Source organism: Vulpes vulpes, chromosome 14 (assembly GCF_048418805.1).
Source record: "Vulpes vulpes isolate BD-2025 chromosome 14, VulVul3, whole genome shotgun sequence".
NCBI classification, from domain to species: domain Eukaryota; kingdom Metazoa; phylum Chordata; class Mammalia; order Carnivora; family Canidae; genus Vulpes; species Vulpes vulpes.
The window spans coordinates 76,570,001-76,589,237 of record NC_132793.1 but is presented as its reverse complement, the minus strand read 5'-3'; the positions used below and the strand labels follow the sequence as shown (position 1 = coordinate 76,589,237).

Below are 19,237 nucleotides of genomic sequence, written 5' to 3'. Positions count from 1 at the left end.
TTCTCAACTCAGATTACTGATCTATTAGACAGTATCACCTACAAATAACGAACATCTTTGTGCCTTCATTTCCAATCTCAACTCCTTGAACTTTTTTCACCTTGAATTTCTTTCATCATAAAATGAAGACAATCACCTCCTTTAAGGTGGTTTCTTCCTTTGCTTTAATGATTAAAAAGATCTTCCCTACTTTGAGCTCAGATAACTATTCACTTACATTTTCTTCTAGAGCTTCATGGTTGTAATTTTTGATTCGTGTAGAACTTACTTAGATATATTGACCTCTATACTTAATTTTTTTCTCCAAGTACTTAACCAATTGTCTGAACATGATTTAACGATTAGCTTTTCCTATGTGACCTGTAAATGCAAACATTCTGATTTATGTACTTGGAGACATTTTTGGACCTTGATTGTTAAACCATTACCACATTGTTTTATTTCTTATAGCCAGACAATATGATTCAGTTATTTGGCAAAACAAAGTATCTTTTATCACTCCATCCCCCACTGCCCCATCGGTATTTTGTTGGCTAATTATCTGTTTATATCCTCCTGATGAATTTTAGTCTCTTTTAGTTAAATTCTTCCCTCAATCTTGAGTGGATTCAGAGGCAATATAATAAATGAAACAGTCCTTTCTAAAATCATATGATAGCTATCTTCCCATTCGAACTCAAAGTACTGCATGTGGCTTAACCTGACTTGGCAAGCTTTAAAAAAAAAAATCAATTTTTAATTAAATAGGTCTAATCAAGATTTTTTCATAACAAGTGTGCTCTCCCCCAAACTAGATTTCTATTATAATTGTGAGTACATTTTAACCTATTCGACATGTTCATCATGCCAATGATACCTGATGACATTAAAACTTAATAGTGTTATTTAAAATTCATCAATAGGGACGCCTGGGTGCCTCAGCGGTTGAGCATCTGCCTCCGGCTCAAGGGTGTGGTCCTGGAGTCTCAGGATTGAATCCCGCACTGGGCTCCTTGCTTTCTCCCTCTGCCTGCTTCTTCCTCTACACCTATGTCTCTGCCTTTCTCTGTGTCTTTCATGAATAAACAAAATAAAATCTTAAAAAAAAAATTCATTAACAAAAATCCAGGAGTTAAATATCAAATATACGAAACGATAAGCAATGCCTCTAAGCATCATTAAAATGTAGTATTCCTTCTCTAAATGCTCAACTTGTAAGAGCGAGCAATTTAAAAGAATCATCTTAAAAATGCACAAAAGAGTTTATTTTATAAATAAATAATAATAAACACACTAAATAATTATTGTGTTTTATAAATGCAATAATTGAGTACATTTTAAATTCTGGCTATCTAAAGTAATGGGGCAACTGGCCTATGCATTCTACTTTGGCCTTTTGAGGACAATAGCAGTCTAGCATTTTAAGTTTTCAAAGCACTTCCACTTCTAAGCTTAGGTTCTTTTCCATGTATAAAAATTATTTTCAAAATTCTTCTGTTTCAATGCTTATACTAAGTTCTATTTCCTTTGCAAATTTTTGAGAGTTTAGTAGCATAATGCAAGACAGCAATCCTCGACAGGGAACATTCATTTAAAGATATAATGGACATCACAAAAACAAGCAAACAGATACAGAATACATATGTGTGGTATGACTGCTCAAGTATATAATACACATATTATATTTATAAATTTATACTCTGCAAAATCTTAAATTCCTATGTCACTCAGGCTATGATAATCAATCTTAAACACAGCCTTCAATTGGATAATCATATTTTTCAGTATCTTATGTTTACTCCTTTAATTAGACAATAATTCTTCTTTTATATTCTTCATTGTTCCAGAGACATGTTGTTATTAAATCATTAAATATATGTTGATGCAACCAGGTTTTCCTCTATGAAAACTCACCAAAGTTTGGGTAACATATAATATGAGGAAATAAAGTTGAATGTTAAAGAGAGGCAAGTATAGAGTAGGAGAAGAAAAGCAGTACAGAAGCAGGGGTTTGCTTTATTAACAGTTAGGAATCAGCACTTCAATATCATAAAAGGTGCTTATTAGAATTATAAGGAGGGTACACCCTAAGTCACATAAGACTAGCACCATGTCTTGGTTGATTTATTGATTCTTTTCAGTGTAATCCTGGGACACACAGTCCAAATTTTTTTTTCTAACCAGTCTCAAAATTCTGTACTTTATTGTAATTGCTAAAATGATGTTAATGGATGTGCAAAGGAAAAAATATATAATTTTTTCCAATCATTCTGGCTACCCTCAATCAAGTTCAAGAATCATTCTCTAATAAATTCAGCATCTAAAAAAGATCTTCTCTGACAACCCTCAAAGGTTATCTGTGATAATAAACGGAGGTCTATATTCTCTTCTCATTAAACAGCCTCATAAATAGCACTCTGTGGTAATAATACATACTTTTACACTATAGAAAAAGGCTAACTGAAAATGTTTGATTTTTTTAAAAACCTGTTTTCTAAGATCATACAGATCATATTAAGTTAACTTCCTCCACTACTAGATGAATTACATAGCTGATACTTTTTCCAATAAAACCATTAAGTTCTATAAATTCTTCAATAATTTTCACATGCAATACAATTAATCCTGATGTGGAAGCAGGATTTTAGTTCAATATTTTGTATATCAAATATCTATATTCCAGAAACATGTATGATCTGTGCTGTTTATATTCTAAGATGCTAAACACTATGAATGGCTTTTCTGACTTCCTTTTATAAAAATCAATAACCTTGCTAAATGTACAAAATACGAGGTGAAAGGTAATAAACTACAGAAAGACCCAGATTTGGGTTGTGAAAATGAGGGCTTACTTTTAAGAAAAAAGTTTAACAAGTTTGAACAAAATAGATCATCTTAGGTAAGGGTTGGCAAACCACAGCCCATAAGCCAAATATGACCTGCTGGCTGTTTTATAAAGTTTTACTGGAACACAGCCATACTTATTCATTTACATATTGTTGATGTTTGCTTTTTTGCTCTGCGGGGTAGAGCTGAGTACTTGCAGGGCTCACCATATTTACTATCTGGACCCTTTACAAGAAAAGTTTGCTGACTCCTCATCTAGGGGCACAGATGTTACATACTTCTTCCTTCCTTCCCCTTACCTTGTTGCTGGGAAACAGTTCTCCACAGTCTCCCAAGTTTTTGAAGTCTTCTGAGCAAAGGTATTAACAACTTGCCTCCTGAAAATCTTTTCAAGGATGTTTGTATAGCAAACAGCCTTTGGAAACAGGAAAATGCCTCCCTCCAGGGCAAAGCTGAGACAGATTTGCTAACAGCTCTTTATAAAAGATTGGGATCTTCTCCTGTAAAGGTCTGTTTCCTGTAAAGCAACACACTGCATGTGTAGTCATCACCTGGCCTTCATATGTCACCCTGTGGGAACTGGGGAGAAGCGGCGCAAATGATGTTACCCTGGTTATTGCTATTGCCGTAATAAACTGCCCTTTGTCTTTGACACAGTAGTCTCATGTCTTTTTACCAGTATCCATGAAATTATCTTGGGCTAACTTGTTTGCTTGCAAATAGGGTAACATCTCATATCCTTCACAGTTCTTCATACTCTTTTTTTTTTTGGTCACTTAACACTTTCCAGATCCACTTATTCCAAATAGTTAAAGTAACTTTTAGTAGGACTACCATAAACAGATGCATAGTAACAACAGCCTGAGGGGTGGACACAAGCTAAAACTCCACCTTATATTTAAGGGTGACTTTTGGAATGTGCATAGTAGCACCATACGAGCTAGTGGCTTTGCTAATGAAAATAGTGCTTTACATAGTAGAAACTTTTTTCTTTTGACTTTGCTTTATGAAAGTCCATGCTATGACCTGATTGTTTCTGTGAGTTTCTTAAATATCATGATGTGTTCTAATAACTGACAATGAGATGTCCATAAGTTCTATGACATTGAAAAATAAGAGTAATTAAAGGTTTCAGGGTTGCTTTTATCTGGTTCACTACTAAGTGCTGGTCTTTTGAGTGAGCGTTCTCCTCAGTGTTTTACCCTGTAGGGTTAGGTATGGGAATGTGCTTAACACACCCTACTATCTTCCAGGAACCTTGCCACATTCAGTTCTTGATGGCGCTTGCTTGTTCTTATGCCACCTCATGACCTGGTCACACAGTTACCTGGTTCAGGAATAGGGACCTGGCCCAATGAGTCCCTCTCCCATGATCTTTGGGTTTGGGACCTGATAAGTCAAGCTTCTCTCAAGTGGCTAAAATTATTAGATTTAAAACTTTAATGTTTGTGGTTACATTTGTTGCCATACTATTCTGCAAGACATTAAGCAAATTTCAAAGCACAGCACAGATGAGACACAGATCCTGCTGGTATCTTTGGTTTTTATCCTTCTAGAATCTAACACATTTCTACCTAAAGTTTGTTTTTTGGTGAAATGCTCTGGCACTCCTTCTAGTACCTTTTTTTTGTTTTTTTTTTTTTTGTTTTTTTTTTGGCTTAAGCTAGTTCAAATTGGGTTTCTATCTTTTTTTTTTTTAAGATTGATTGATTGATTGATTGATTGATTGATTCATTCATTCATTCATTTATGTTAGACATAGAGAGAGAGGCAGAGACACAGGAGGAGGGAGAAGCAGGCTCCATGCCGGGAGCCCAATGCGGGCCTCGATCCCGGGACTCTAGGATCGCGCCCTGGGCCAAAGGCAGGCGCTAAACCACTGAGCCACCCAGGGATCCCCTGGGTATCTATCTTTTAACTTCCCCAACTAACTACTGATCGAGATTAATCAGATTTCAGGTCACTATTTGGGGGAGCAGGGAATAAACTTTTAATGGGAGAATATGCTTTCTCCTTCCTTTTTCTAAAGCCATAGTAGGTATGGAATGGAGAGATCAGAGACTCAGGTATAGCCTCTAATTAGGTTGAATCACATGAATCTATCAATTCTACAGGTCAAAACATTGAACGAGCAATTCATATGGTTCAACCTAAGAGCTTGCTTTGATTCGAGACTATTTAGTCCTATCTTCCATAGGAAAGAGGAGTCCTTGATGTGGGCCATCCTAACTCACTAGAGTTCCATACTGAGGTCAGAAAGCAAAGCCACTGCTAATAATAAAGTACCACCTTGTGTTTCTTTGTTCTCTGATTCTATGTCTCCCCTGGGCATGTTGGGGAGAAAGGTAGTCTTATCTAAGAATTGGAAAGTCCAAGGTTCCCTGTCCAATAAGATCATCACTATTTCAACTAACATTTAGTTGTGCCAACCACTACACTAAGGGCTATGATACAGAGACAAAGATAGAGTATCCCAGTTGTCAAGGAGTTTATTTTAGCTGGGGAGAACTAAGTAAATCAACCAGTGTGATAAATGCCGTAACAGCAATAGACTTATAGTACACTAAGAAAACACAAAAGTCAGAGCTGGCACCTGAGGGAGAGATCAGGGAGGAATCCATAATTTCATGAACTAGGTAAAATCATGAACTAGGTAAAAAATGAGGGAACTAGGTAAAATCTGACCCCTTCTCAGTACCTCTTCTGTAACCATCCTTGTCTGATTCACCACCATCTCACATCTGGATTATTCCAAAAGCCTTCTAAGTGGCCTCCTTGCTTCTACTTTTGTACCCTACTGCGCACAGACTGAGTACAAGAGCCAGGATGAATCAGTTAAGGTTATATCATGTCACCCCTCTGTTCAAAATACTCTAAGGGCTCCCAATTTCACTGAGCATAAAAGCCAAAAAACCTTATAAAAGCCTGTAAGACCCCATTTGGCCTGGCCCCCTGTTGTTTCTTGGACCTCATTTCCTATTACTGTTGGACCCATGACTCACTCCACTCTAGTCACCCTGATTTCCTTGCTATTCTTTCCATACACCAGTAATGGTTCCACCACAGGCCCCTGACAGTGGTTCCCCGGAATGCACTTCCTCCACATATTCATACTGACTCAGTTCTGATTCATCTTTGCTCAGATGTAACCTTTTACTTTTTAAAAGATTTTATTTATTTATTCATGAGAGACACAGAGAGAGAAAGAGAGGCAGAGACACAGGCAGAAGGAGAAACAGATTCCATGCAGGAAACCCGATGTGGGACTCAATCCTGGAACTCTGGGATCACACCCTGAGGCAAAGGTAGACGCTCAACTGCTGAGCCACTGAGGCGTCCCAGATGTAACCTTTTCAATGAGGTTTAACCCATCTGCATTTCTTCCATCTGATTCCCCTTTTCCTTCTTCTATACCCACTTAATATCTTCTCTAACACTATATACATAATTCACTTGTTAGGTTTATTAATTTACTCCCCACTTTTATGTTCAATGTGTAAAGCACAATTTTACCCATTTTCAGAATTCAAAGCATAATTTTACTATTTTAAATGATTAGAGATTTGCAGATAACATATTTCTAGTGGTGGTCATAACTATATTTGATACTGGGTGCTCTATTATAATATTGTTCCTACAAATACTACAGTCTTATCACAGTTTGGTGGTTAAATGGAGATTATCAATATTAATATTTGTTAGTTTAAGGATATGGCTTGACTAGAAATTTTCTATTATGTGTACATGTAACTGTAAATAAATATAAAGATACCATATTTCTTAAAGGCACACACAAAGAACAACTTACTAATTAGATGGACTTATATGACACAATCAGTCTCACAATATCTGTTTTGGATAAAAGCATTACTTCCCATTAAATATTAAAACTTGTAAAAAAAAACTTGTATAACAGGATTATTATAAAAGACAATATTTGAAAACAGTGGCTTTGATTTAATTATTTAACTATAATGTTCAAGGAATTAAAAAGCTAGCTGCATTATAAGCAAATGATATGGTTTATCCTCACTATGATTCTTGAGAAGGTAATTAGTTCAGTAACTGTAATAACTCTAAAATAAAAAGCCTCCTTCCAGAGTTAACAGAACAAAAAGAATCAAGTTACAATGAGATAATCCTCTACAAATCTTTACACAGCATATGTTTAAATAATAAAAGTCGTTTGTGTACTTTTAGATGGTTTATGAAAATAACCAATCAATTCTGCAGACACAACATTATTTCTAAAGGAAATCTATGTGACTCATGATGCCTGTAGATACACAGAGACAAACCACACATATTTTATCAGTTTATTACAGTAAGCAAATAAGCGTGGAATGAGAGTGCACATAACTGTCTACTTAGTGCTTACTGAAACATTTATAAGAGCTGTTATCTCCCTAATAACAGACAGACAGCGTGCAATTTTAGAGAGGAGAAAAGCTTCATATTTTTTAACACTTCACTAAAAAGTAACTGAAGAGTGTAAAATGAAAAATACTCTGTGCAGTTAGCTGGTAATGGACCATATTATCAACTCAAGTTAGATTTATAGGATACAAACTAGTCACTAATAGTTATTTTATGACATAGCATGTCTGCTTTTTTTGAGATTATTAAGATTAAAGTTGTAAAACTTCTTTTGAACATAGCCGTTCAAAATGATTGAATTATAAAATTTAAATGAGAATTGAAAAATAAAACATGGAATATCAAGTAAGTGCCTAAGAATAAACCTTGTTCAACATTTGCATTACTATTTCAAAGATAACACTTCCATGTAAAGCTTTATAAAAACAATGTTTTCCAGCTTTTTATGCTTTATCTCACATTTAGTCACTTAATCATTTCAAGTATTATCAATCTATTCTGTTTTTGGACTTCAAAAATATGAAGATCTGCAGTACATAAAATGCTCTCTTTGTATCTCATTTTATCTGGCTTATTTTATAGGAGTATCTATTTAGATATAAGATTTATAAAAATGACCAGAAAATAGGCACAACAGAGATACAGTTTCATGTTTAAAATTAGTATCTTAACCCATATATGGCTCAAGTGATAAAGAGTTGCAATGCAGAAAGCTACAGTATTGTCTTCTTTACTCAGTAAACTGTAGAAAGCAGTTCCATTTTACCTTTAACCCATAGTATTGACACTAATACCCAGTATAAGATTTAAAAAGTGGGAGAAGTTAATTTTCTTAACTCTTAGCTCTAACTGTAAGCATAAACTCAAAGAAATATATGTCCATTTTCCATCAGATACTACTTTAAATAAATGGTTTATAATCCTAAAGATAACCTCCTCCTTACATTTGTAAATTTGCATGTTCTAGAAAGTAATCATGTTAATTTCTCATATTATATTTTACTAATCAATATATATTGTGAAAAACATGAGACTTAAAATTTATTATTTTGGTAATAATATATATCTTATATATTGAGATATATGTTATACTTATTTAGTAATACAAATATATATGTTTATATATATTACATCTATCAGAATACATTATCAACAAACATCTAACGAGTACCTTACTTCAAGCATGGTGTTAAGCAGGCATCAGCAAATACAACCTGTTTCTTTGTAAATCCAGTCCATTGTCATTGAGATACAGCCATATCCCTTCATTTATATATTGTCTATGCCTGCTTTGTACTACAGTGGTAGAGTTGAGTGGCTGTGGCTTGCAAAGCTGAAAATATTTACTGCCTGGCCCATTACAAAAAAGTTTGCTGACAATCCCCCTCCTATTATGGGATGTATTGTTTATATGGGTATTGAGATGAGGGGGAGATTATAATAATATCCTCTTCTACGTCCCCTCCAAATCTACAAGTAAATCTATAGTTAACCTCTAAGTTTCACAGTCAATACATTTAATACTTTTTATAAATTTGAAATCCAGATGCACATGATCTTTTATTTACCACTTTCATGGAAAAATAGTTCCAGAACCATAGATAAAGATAAGTTATTCTATTCCTAGATATGTTTTGCTCCTTTTTTTATTTCCTTTCTGACTTTTGGTTTAAGAATGCTAACAAAAACAAAACTGAAACTAGGTTTCAAAGAGTTTAGCAAAAATGGTTCCAATAATTGATCACAATGAATTTCATTAGAACCAGAATATTTTACCTAAGTACAAAACAATTATGTGTTATTTAATAGATGTGACAATCATTTGATCTTAGTAATTCTATTGCTAAGAAAATGTTCGTGCCCTTTTCCATTATAACCAAGGTCAGAACCCTGCATTATTTTTGATACCTTCTTCCAACAATTAGTTGACAAGTTTGATGTCTCTTAAATTTATTTTCTTTTTTCCTGTCAGTCCACCACCAGCTTAGTTCAGGTCATCATTCCCACTTAAAACATTTTTTTAAATATTTATCAAAAATAATTTCAAACTGTGTGAATAAATAAGTAAAATCCCTCTCAGATTTAACCATAATTAAGAATTTGGTGTGCTTCCTAATCTTTTGCTCCCTTCTTACTTCTGCTTGTGCACTCAACTTAGTCTCCTTGTCCTTAGATTCCTTATACTACAATTTGTATCACACACTCCTGTAAAAATCATTTTCTGTGGTGCCTGGGTGGCTCAGTCACTGACTTGATTTGGCATCTGACTTGATTTTGGCCCAGGTTATAGTCTCAGGGTGGTAAGAATGAGCCCCATATTGGGCTCTGTGCTTAGCAGGGAGACTGGTTGAGATTCTCTCTCTTTCTACCCCTCTGCCCCTCCCCACCTTCCCCTACTCACACACATACTCTCTCTAAAATAAATAAATAAATCTTAGGGGAAAAAATTTTCTTGAAGTGTACCTCCCTTACGTGCTCAGTGAACTCTGTTAGAAAGTGCTAAGCTTTGAAGCTAGAAAGACTCAAGCTGAAACTCTGGCTGTACAACATTCCAAGAGTTTCCTAACTCTTGGAAACTAAAAAAATTACGTTCTAGGAGTCTCAATTTTTACATGTGTGAAAAGGGGAAACTACTAACCTATCTCTCAGGCTGCTGCAACCCTAGGCTGAACATAAACTAAATCTGGAGGACTGAAGGGTTTCAGGAATAAAAAAGGCCCAAGTAAGAAAGATAAGATTTTAGAGTTGAAATAAGAGCATGTGGCTAAAATCCAGTACAGGTGAAAGTTATCAGAACCGAACAGATGAAGAGGCTGTGAAGTTACAGATGCACAGGTTGTTAATGTATACATGGAAATCTCCCAGATGATGGTGGGCTGGAGAAATGATGTCTAAGATGCCAAGATTTTCAATGAATGTGGGTAGTGATTAAGGGATACTAAGGGGAGAAGAACAAGGAAGGGAAGATGACATAGTTAACAAGGGATGGGCCTCTTAGGAGGAAGGAATATGATGACAAGGGAATGACCTTGACACAAACAATCTTGCTGGTAATAAATGATTTTGTCAAAGACAGAATTACAGAGTTCTTATGAGTGAGGTCACGCTGAGAATATTTCCAATAGGACAGCAGGATTCAAAAGGTGATTCCCAGAGAAAAACTAGGCTATATAACAGTACTTTGTAAAAGGACATGAGAGAAATTGGTAGGTGTTCTACATATTTTACAGTTGGGACCACTGTATCTAAATACTGGCTATGCTGTTTCTACTTAAATGAATTTTAAGTTAGGGGACAGAGGGATATAAATCTCATCTAGGTGGAGTCCTAGAGGAAGAAAAAAAGGATGTCTCAGTTGATATACAAATTGAAAGAGCAGTGTTATTAGGATTACTTTCAATGCTATTATTTAAAAAACTTTTTTAAAAGATTTATTTTTGAGAGAGAGAGAGAGAGAGAGAACACAGGAAAGGGACAGAGGGGGAGAGAGAGTCACAAGCAGACTCCTGTGCTGAGCACAGAGTCCAATATAGGAAGGACTCCATCCTACAACCCTGAGATCAGGACCTGAGCTGAAATCAAGAGAGGGGCACTCAATCTACTGTACCACCCAGGCAACTCTATTACCACTAATTTTAAATAACCAGACCCTCTACGGATGCCTTCTTTGAATCTGAGAGAGAGGAAAAGCATCTTTTATACTGTAGATGCCAGTCAGACATACCATAAGTTGCTGAGGAATTCCTGACATAGTGTGAAGATGGGTAAACAGGTCCTTTGAGACCGGAGGAACATACCCATACACACACATATTTTTTCTGATCTGTGCATAAATATCTTAAATTCTTCAGTGAGGAGGTAGGGATGGTAAGAAGAACTTGATTTATCACACAGAAACCTAAGAGTCATTGGAGTCCATGTCTATAGTAGCAAAGCCCACTGTTGACTCAGCCTTCCCTTCATTAAAGTCACTTGACTATGAAATTTTCTGAATCAGGTCCTGGGACTGGGGTCTATGTGACTGTATTCTGGCACGGGTTCAAGTAGTATTCTCAAGCTATACATATTGTTTTTTTAAAGATTTTATTTATTTATTCATGAGAGACACACACAGAGAGAGAGAGAGAGAGAGAGAAGCAGAGACACAGGCAGAGGGAGAAGCAGGCTCCATGCAGGGAGCCTGACGGGGGACTTGATCCTGGTCTCCAGGATCATGCCCTGGGCTGAAGCTGGCGCTAAACAGCTGAGCCACCCGGGCTGCCCATGTTATACATATTTTTGACACATGAAACTTCAGAAGCAAAGAAGGTTATGACTTTTTTATTATCAGGTAGAGTTATAATTGGTAACGTTAAGAAAGTAAACACTAGATTTTAAGTTAGAAAACATTCAAGTTATTTGATGAGAAGAAAATTGTTTAACTTCTCTGAGCTTGAATTTGTAAAATAAGGGGTAACATCTAATCCAATGGATTTTAAAAGGATATAGTGAGATACTGCATTATTGAAGTGTTTTATAGACGAAAGTGTTCTTTAACTATTAAAGACAGTGTTTATTAGCACAAATGAAAAAATAGTGGCATATTAGAACTTAGTATTTTAAAATATCATTTCTGTGAAGCAATAAGCTACAATTCTTTTTGTAATAAATACAAAATACTCCTTATGATAAAGGAAAATAAAGATCAGTCTGTAAACCAGTGGGGAGATTTTTTCTCTTCTTCAGAGAACTACAGGAAATGGGAAGAACCAGTATTTATTCTCTTTTCAAAGATTAATAATAATTGAGGAATTTATTTTAAATATGATGTTAATTGTGAATCAGTATCCTTAGTCAAAAGAACTTTTGAAAGCAAATCAATGATATTAGAATTGTTTAAAATATCACTTCTTTAATAAACTTAGGCATGTAAAAGTGGATTCCAAGTGATAATTTCATAAGCACATTAAAATACAAAAAAATCTCAAGAAAAGTCTGAATGCCATAACATCAGAGGAAGACTACTGTGCTGTGACATATTTTACATTTTTATTCTTTACTATTTTTTTAAAGAGAGAGACAAAGTGTGCATGCACATGAGTAGGATGAGGGGCAAAGGGAGAAGCAGGTTCCTCGCTGAGCAGGGGGCTCCACCCAGGACCCCGGGATCATTACCTGAGCCAAAGGCAGCTGCTTAACAACGGAGACCCTCAGGTGTCTCCATATTTTACATTTTAAAAATTTCATCAGTGTTACAGTATTAATAAAACCTCTAGTATCTATAAAGCTATCTTCAGCACTGAAATTATTGAATCCTACTCTTATTCTAGTTATAAGGAATTAATTCTTAGAATTTAAACATGTTGAAAAGAAAAATGCAAAATACCACTAAAAAACAAAAAGTAATTAAGGTGATCTGAAGCAGCTGGATGGGGCACTAGACCAGATGTCAAGAGACCTGGGTTAGAGTTCCAACTCAGCCATATATTAGTGGTGAGACCTTAGCTAAATCACAACCTCACTTAGCTTCTGTTTTTCTCTTCTGTAAAATGGGGCTAATTATACATATCCCGTCTGTTTCACTGAGTTCTTGTGAGGATAAAATGAGATTCTATATGAGAAATTGATTTTTAAACCATTCAATAAAAGGCACTAGTAAATTGAGTTTTCAGTCCACATTGATAACACCAATCGGTCAGATAACATAAGGTCATCAGGTTAAAAGTACATATCAAAAAGCTGAATCACCATTGGAGAGGGGCTTTTAAAACAGTATTGCTGTATTTATTGATAGTACCAACCAAAGGCCTTTAAAAAAGTAATCCCTTCCCCCATGTCCTTTTTTTCTCTCTGTTAGTTGTGGGTGAAGAGGACTGTTCTCTAAAAGGTTTCTAAATGATGTTGATGTTAAAAAATATAGTATCACCATTTAACAGCCTTTTAAAGAACAGTCCCTAGTACAGTCTTTGTTAACAACTGAGGGAGGAAGGGACTATTTTTTCAAAGGCTTTTAGAGGATGTTGTTAAAAGAATATATAGTGACATCATTTAAAAGCCTTTTAAATAATAGTTCTTCCCTCCCAATTCTAATGTCCTTGGCTTTCATTTATTTTGTACTACAAGCTGAAAATGGACATGCCAACATATTATTGGCCACGGCAGGCATTTGTTGGATGGAGAACGATGTATTGCTCTTAAAAAGGTCGCTGCCCAGAAATAAATCCAAGTCTTTAAGTACCATTTTTACACAGGATATTGCCCACCCACCTTATCACTGAGTTGTAGTACCTTTTGCTTGTTTTCTCTGAGTTTACTCAGGAAGACATCATGAAAAGAGGAAAGAAGTCATAGCTAAGTCATTCTGAGATTTCCTGTGGCATGAATGTAGTCCTACCATCTATCCCTCCACTGCTGCTGAAGTTAACTCTTCATTCAACTTACAACAAAATCTAACTTCAGCTCCTATTCTGTCTTTATTAAACTATTTCCGCCCACCATTCCTCTCATTTTAAACTTTACTCCAGCAGGAGATAGCAGTGGACACTTTCGGTTCCTCTCTACATTCAGCTCAAAGGGACAGAAGAATTAAGGTAACCATTTGGTTTTAAAGCTTGTACAAAGTCAAATAGCCAGTAAGCTTTGAGATAGGTTAGGTCTGATTATCTTTAACATAAAAAAGAACTAGCTCCAGGGGTATAATCACAGAATATGAAACAATTTTCCATCTCTTCTTGATTTTTTTCAGAAAACCGTCATTTAATTTTAAGAACAGGAATTCCTAGACCTAAAACACTTTGTGAAAAAAACAAGCCTTTAAAAAGCCTATCTCTTCAAACACATGTATTTCAATTCTAAAGTTTAGTGTACTCCTTACTTTTTGCCCATCTTGCACACAGAACTCACCTGCTAGTTCTTTATAATTTACTTAATCACAATAAATCATTATTTGTGATTTACTGTAATAAATCATATGGTTTAGTTAAATATCAAACACACATGGCTCAAGTTCAAGCCCCAATTTATTGCACAACTCTTTCTGACCCTACATCAGCCAATAAAGATATTAGTCACATTCCATTTTGACATTTCCTATGATTTAATTTTCATATTATTACCTTCATTCATTTCATATTATAATTTGACTTTATTCTTATGCACCATGTAAGTAACAAAGTGCTAAGCCTGGACAATAATAATTTCTTTGAATGTTTTTATGCAATTTTATAAAAATATAAGTAACTTTTTTTTCCCAAAAGGCTTATATATGGTGACTCAGTTACAGATACACACAATTTCTGTTGCCTTAAGAGTGCAAGTGAGTTACCTGTGCCTATATTTGATAGTAAATGGTTAAATATTTTTAAATGTTTAAGAAACTGAATAAAACTTCATGTCACTTGAGACGTTTCCATGATCTGTTGGGATAAATAAATATTTCACTGAGAAATATTATTATAATTTTGATTCTAATAAATGAAAATTGGTAAGATTTTGAAATAAAAATTCTGACTTAAAGAAACATAAAAAATAACAATAGGAAGACGGAAATATATAAAATTTAATATGACTGACCTGAAATATTCAAATTTCTCTTTTTTAAAAAAGACTTTATTTATTTGAGAGAAAGCAAGCGTGAGTGGGGGGGAGAAGCAGAGGGAGAGAGACAAGCAGACTGTGCTGAGCACAGAGCCCAACTTGGGGCTCAATCCCCAGATGCTGCGATCATGATCTGAGCAGAAACCAAGAGTCAGAAGCCAAAACTGACTGAGCCACCCAGGTACCCCTCAAATTTCTCTTAATTTGACCGGTTCTGATTAGAGTTAAGTAAAACTGCTTGCCACAAATAAGAACTGCTTGGTTAGACAGCTGGCCATAATCTCCACAGCAGGGCTCCATTTGAATTCTAGGAAGAAGTGTATGATCACCATGGTACAATCAACATGAAGATCAAAGAGTTACATGTTTATGTGTGGGGCTAGGCTCTGGCTCTGCATCAGAATGACTTCCATAAATGCCATGCCCCCTACTCTTCCTCCCCTCTGCAATTTGACAGGTGAGGTATCTGAGTCATCTTTCTCTTCATACAGGTTCTATAAGTGAGGTGGTATACAGATTAATGGGCCCAAAGATATTCCAAGTCCTAACCCACAGAACCTGTGAATATGTAACACTGCATGGTAAGGGGGAATTAAGGTGCTAATCAGCTGATTTTAAGATGGGGAGATCTTATTCAAGTAGGCCAATGTTATTACACAGTTCCTATGAGTACAAGTTAAGGAGGCAGGAGGGTTAGAGCGATGCAGTGTGAGAACAACTCAGTCAGTTTTTGGAAATGGAAAGGGCCCTGAGCCAAGGGATGCAGGCAGCCTCTAAAAGCTGGAAAAAGCAAATAAAAGGATTTTTCTCTGAGACCTTCCAGAAGGAACATGGCCATATTGACACCTTAAGTTTAGCTCAGTGAGACCCAGTTAGGATTTCTGACCTCCTGAATTTTAAAAGAATAATAAATTTTCAATGTTATCAACTACCCAGTTTCTGGAAAGTATTACAGCAGTAATGGACAACAAATAAAGGTTATTTTGATGTCTAGTTAAAAACTAGTGTTTTGAATTCTTGGGTCGTAAAACCTGTATGTGGCATCTATGACATACATTTGTTTGCATATACTTTTTTTTTTTTTTTAAGATTTTATCCATTTATTCATGGGAGACACAGAGAGAGAGAGAGACAGAGGCAGAGACAGAGGCAGAGACATATGCAGAGGGAGAAGCAGGCTCCATGCAGGGAGCCCAATGTGAGACTCGATCTCAGGACCCCAGGACAATGCCCCGGGCAGAAGGCAGATGCCAAACAGCTGAGCCACCCAGGGATTCCCTGCATATACCTTTCAATGGCTGCTCTGTGATCTGCTTTCAGATCTGCATCAAAAATTCTATAGTAGTATATTTCATTAGATTTAAGTCTCAACTAGTAGAGATACTAATAAATTTGAGTGGCTCTCAAATCTGGATAGTTATTTGTCAGAATCATTTAGAGGACTGGTTTTTTTAAAATCCCTTCACCTAGGGGCACCTGGGTGGCTTGTGGTGGAGCGTCTGGCTTTGGCTTAGGTCGTGATCCTGGGGTCCTGGGATTGGGTCCCACATCAGGCTCCCTGTGGAGAGCCTGCTTCTTCCTCTGCCTAGGCCTCTGCCTCTCTGTGTCTCCCATGAATAAATAAATAAAATCTTTAAAAAAAATCCCTTCACCTAAATATTCCTTACATATTCTCAATGATCCCACTGGGTTGGTTTTGATGCATTTGGTTAACTGATAGGTACTGAGAACCAATGAAAAAAAAATAAAAGATGAACTACCTTCCAAAGGCTCCAATGTAATGCACTGCTTATTTTCTGAGACTGTCTCTTACTCTTTAGTTAGTATATATCAGTCTTTCTGACAAACTATGCATATACAAACATTTTATATGAGTTCTATAGAAGCAAAAGAGGATTATTATAAGTAGTACTAGTCACAGACACTTGGGTGATGAACAACAAAACAAATTTCAATGCGGGTAAAGGAAGGAATAAGAGAAACAGGAGAGGGTTTGAGTAGGGCAGAACAAGTCTAGGATAATGAAAACCTTGGTTAGAGAGAGAGTGGGTAGTAATAAAAGAGCAATAATCGTAGACAAATTCTCAAAAATGTTATAATTTTTGGGGTGTGTGGATGGCATAGTTGGGTGAGTGGCCAACTCCTGGTTTCAGTTCAGGTCATGATCTCCAGGTCATGAGATCAAGAAATGTACCGGGCTCCATGCTCTGAGTGGGGTTGGCTTGGGACTCTCTCCCTCTGCCTCTCCCCACCATACTCTCTACTGTTCTCTCTCTCTCTAAATAAATCTTTTAAAAAGTTACATTTTTTTCTAGAGCTATCTTTCTATGAAACAAGCACAATAAAAAGATTTTTTAAAAGGTTATATATACTGCGTCCCTGGATCTGGATTCTTAAGCATTTTGCAACCATTCACGTCAAAGTTAACTTTATAACTGCTGGGATAAATAATGTAGGTGTACGCAAGGGTACTTATGCAACCAGGGTTATATGGAAAAACGGAACCACCAGAAATATAAGCAAATGCTGCTCAGAAAAGTTCAAGTTTGTGTTCATATGACAAGAGTCAGATGTTTAACCAACTGAGCCACCCAGGCACCCTGACATTTCACCATTCTATGCATCTGACTCTTGATTTCGGCTCAGGTCATGTTGCCAGAGTTGTGGGATTGAGTCCTGTATCAGGCTCTGTGCTGGGCATGGAGCCTGCTTAAGATTCTCTCTCCTTCTGTCCCTCCCCCCAACTACCTATCTCTCCCTTCTTAAAAGGTAAAAAAAAAATTTTTTTTTAATATTCATGAGAGACAGAGAGAGAGAGAGAGAGGCAGAGACACAAGGCAGAGGGAGAAGCAGGCTCCATGCAGGGAGCCCAATGTGGGACTTGATCTCTGGACCTGGGATCACACCCTGAGCCAAAGGCGGACAGACACTCAACCACTGAGCCACCCAGGCGTCCCAAAGGTAAAATTTTTCTTTATGGAAATTCCATATCTATACACCATATTATAGAAGGAATTCAGTATTATAATCCAAGATAAGGATTTTACTCATATATTACTGTACTCCTTTGTTTATGGTTTCCATTTCTGTAAGACTCTTAAGATGTGCCTCAAAACTGTAACCATGGCTTACTTTATTTGCTGCAGCTGATACCAAAATGTTGAGAATGTAGAAGATACTCCATTCATGTTTATTAACAGAAATATTGAATTAAAAAAAAAAACACCAAGAAAGCCATAATCTCCAAAGTTTTTACTAGAAGCAAAAGAGAACTAGCTCCATCCACCGATACTAAGTTTGCAAAGAATGTGAAGGACATTAACCTATATTCACTATTTTACTCAAACTGTTCTTGGAGATCTGAGAGAACTGAAAAATTTCATACAATTATGAAATGTAATTTTAAAAAAAGATTTTATCTATTCATTTGAGAGAGAGAGAGAGAGAGAGCATAAGCAGAAGGAGGGGCAGAGAGAGAGAGAGGGTAACAAACAGGCTCTCCACTGAAAAGAGAGCCCAATACAGGGCTAGATCCCAGAACCCTGGGATCATGACCTGAGCTGAAGGCAGATGCTTAACCAACTGAGCCACCCAGGTGCCCTTCATAATATGTAATCTTGATGTTAACCTGACTCCTGCTCAGATCATTTCACTGTCTGTTGATATGTAATAGCATCTTTTGGTTGATAGCTTTGAAATAAGTATTGAGCCATTTATCTATAAAAAGACATTCTTAAAAAGCACATTGGTGAGTTTCAGATCATACATAATCTGGTCATGCTTAAAAACAGATACATTATGATTTCCTGTTCCCATTTATGGAAAGACTGGTGAACTGATAACCTTCTCCAGATGCACATCATTCTTTAAAAAATTAGTTGAAAGGCATTGATTTCTAAGGAATAAACAGTTAAAGTAAGCCATATATATATATTTTAAGATTTTATTTATTTATTCATGATAGACAGAGAGAGAGACAGAGAGAGAGAAGAGACAGGCAGAGGGAGAAGCAGGCTCCATGCCCGGAGCCCAATGCAGGACTCGATCCTGGGACTCCAGGATCATGCCCTGGGCCAAAGGCAGGTGCTGAACCACTGAGCCACCCAGGGATCCCAAGCCATATATTAATATAATTAATTTCTGAGAGTCTTCTTCAAGTGTTTTACGTACACCATGAGTGTGTAAAATTAGCAAGGCATTCAAACTTGTTAGGTGGTACATTTATGGCAAAAGAAGCCATATAAAATTTTGAGACCTTTTTTTCCCCCAATTTGAGAACATTTCTGATTGAAATCAAGTATGATAAAAGATATAAGACCAAACGGTCAGTGGCTGACCTATATTCACAATCTACCTATAATTATGCTTTTGTGACTAGATTGATGTAATTCCCAGAAGCAAACCAAAAATGTGTATTCAAACATTTTTCTGGCACAAAACAGGTCTCTGTCACACAAAA

At 36.2% G+C, this 19,237-nt stretch overlaps 1 protein-coding gene across 4 annotated transcripts in view; it reads right to left on the bottom strand.

The window, feature by feature from the left end:
• Positions 1-19,237, bottom strand: part of AP3B1 (adaptor related protein complex 3 subunit beta 1) — a 261,798-nt gene that overhangs the window by 37,221 nt on the left and 205,340 nt on the right. The window lies entirely within an intron of this gene.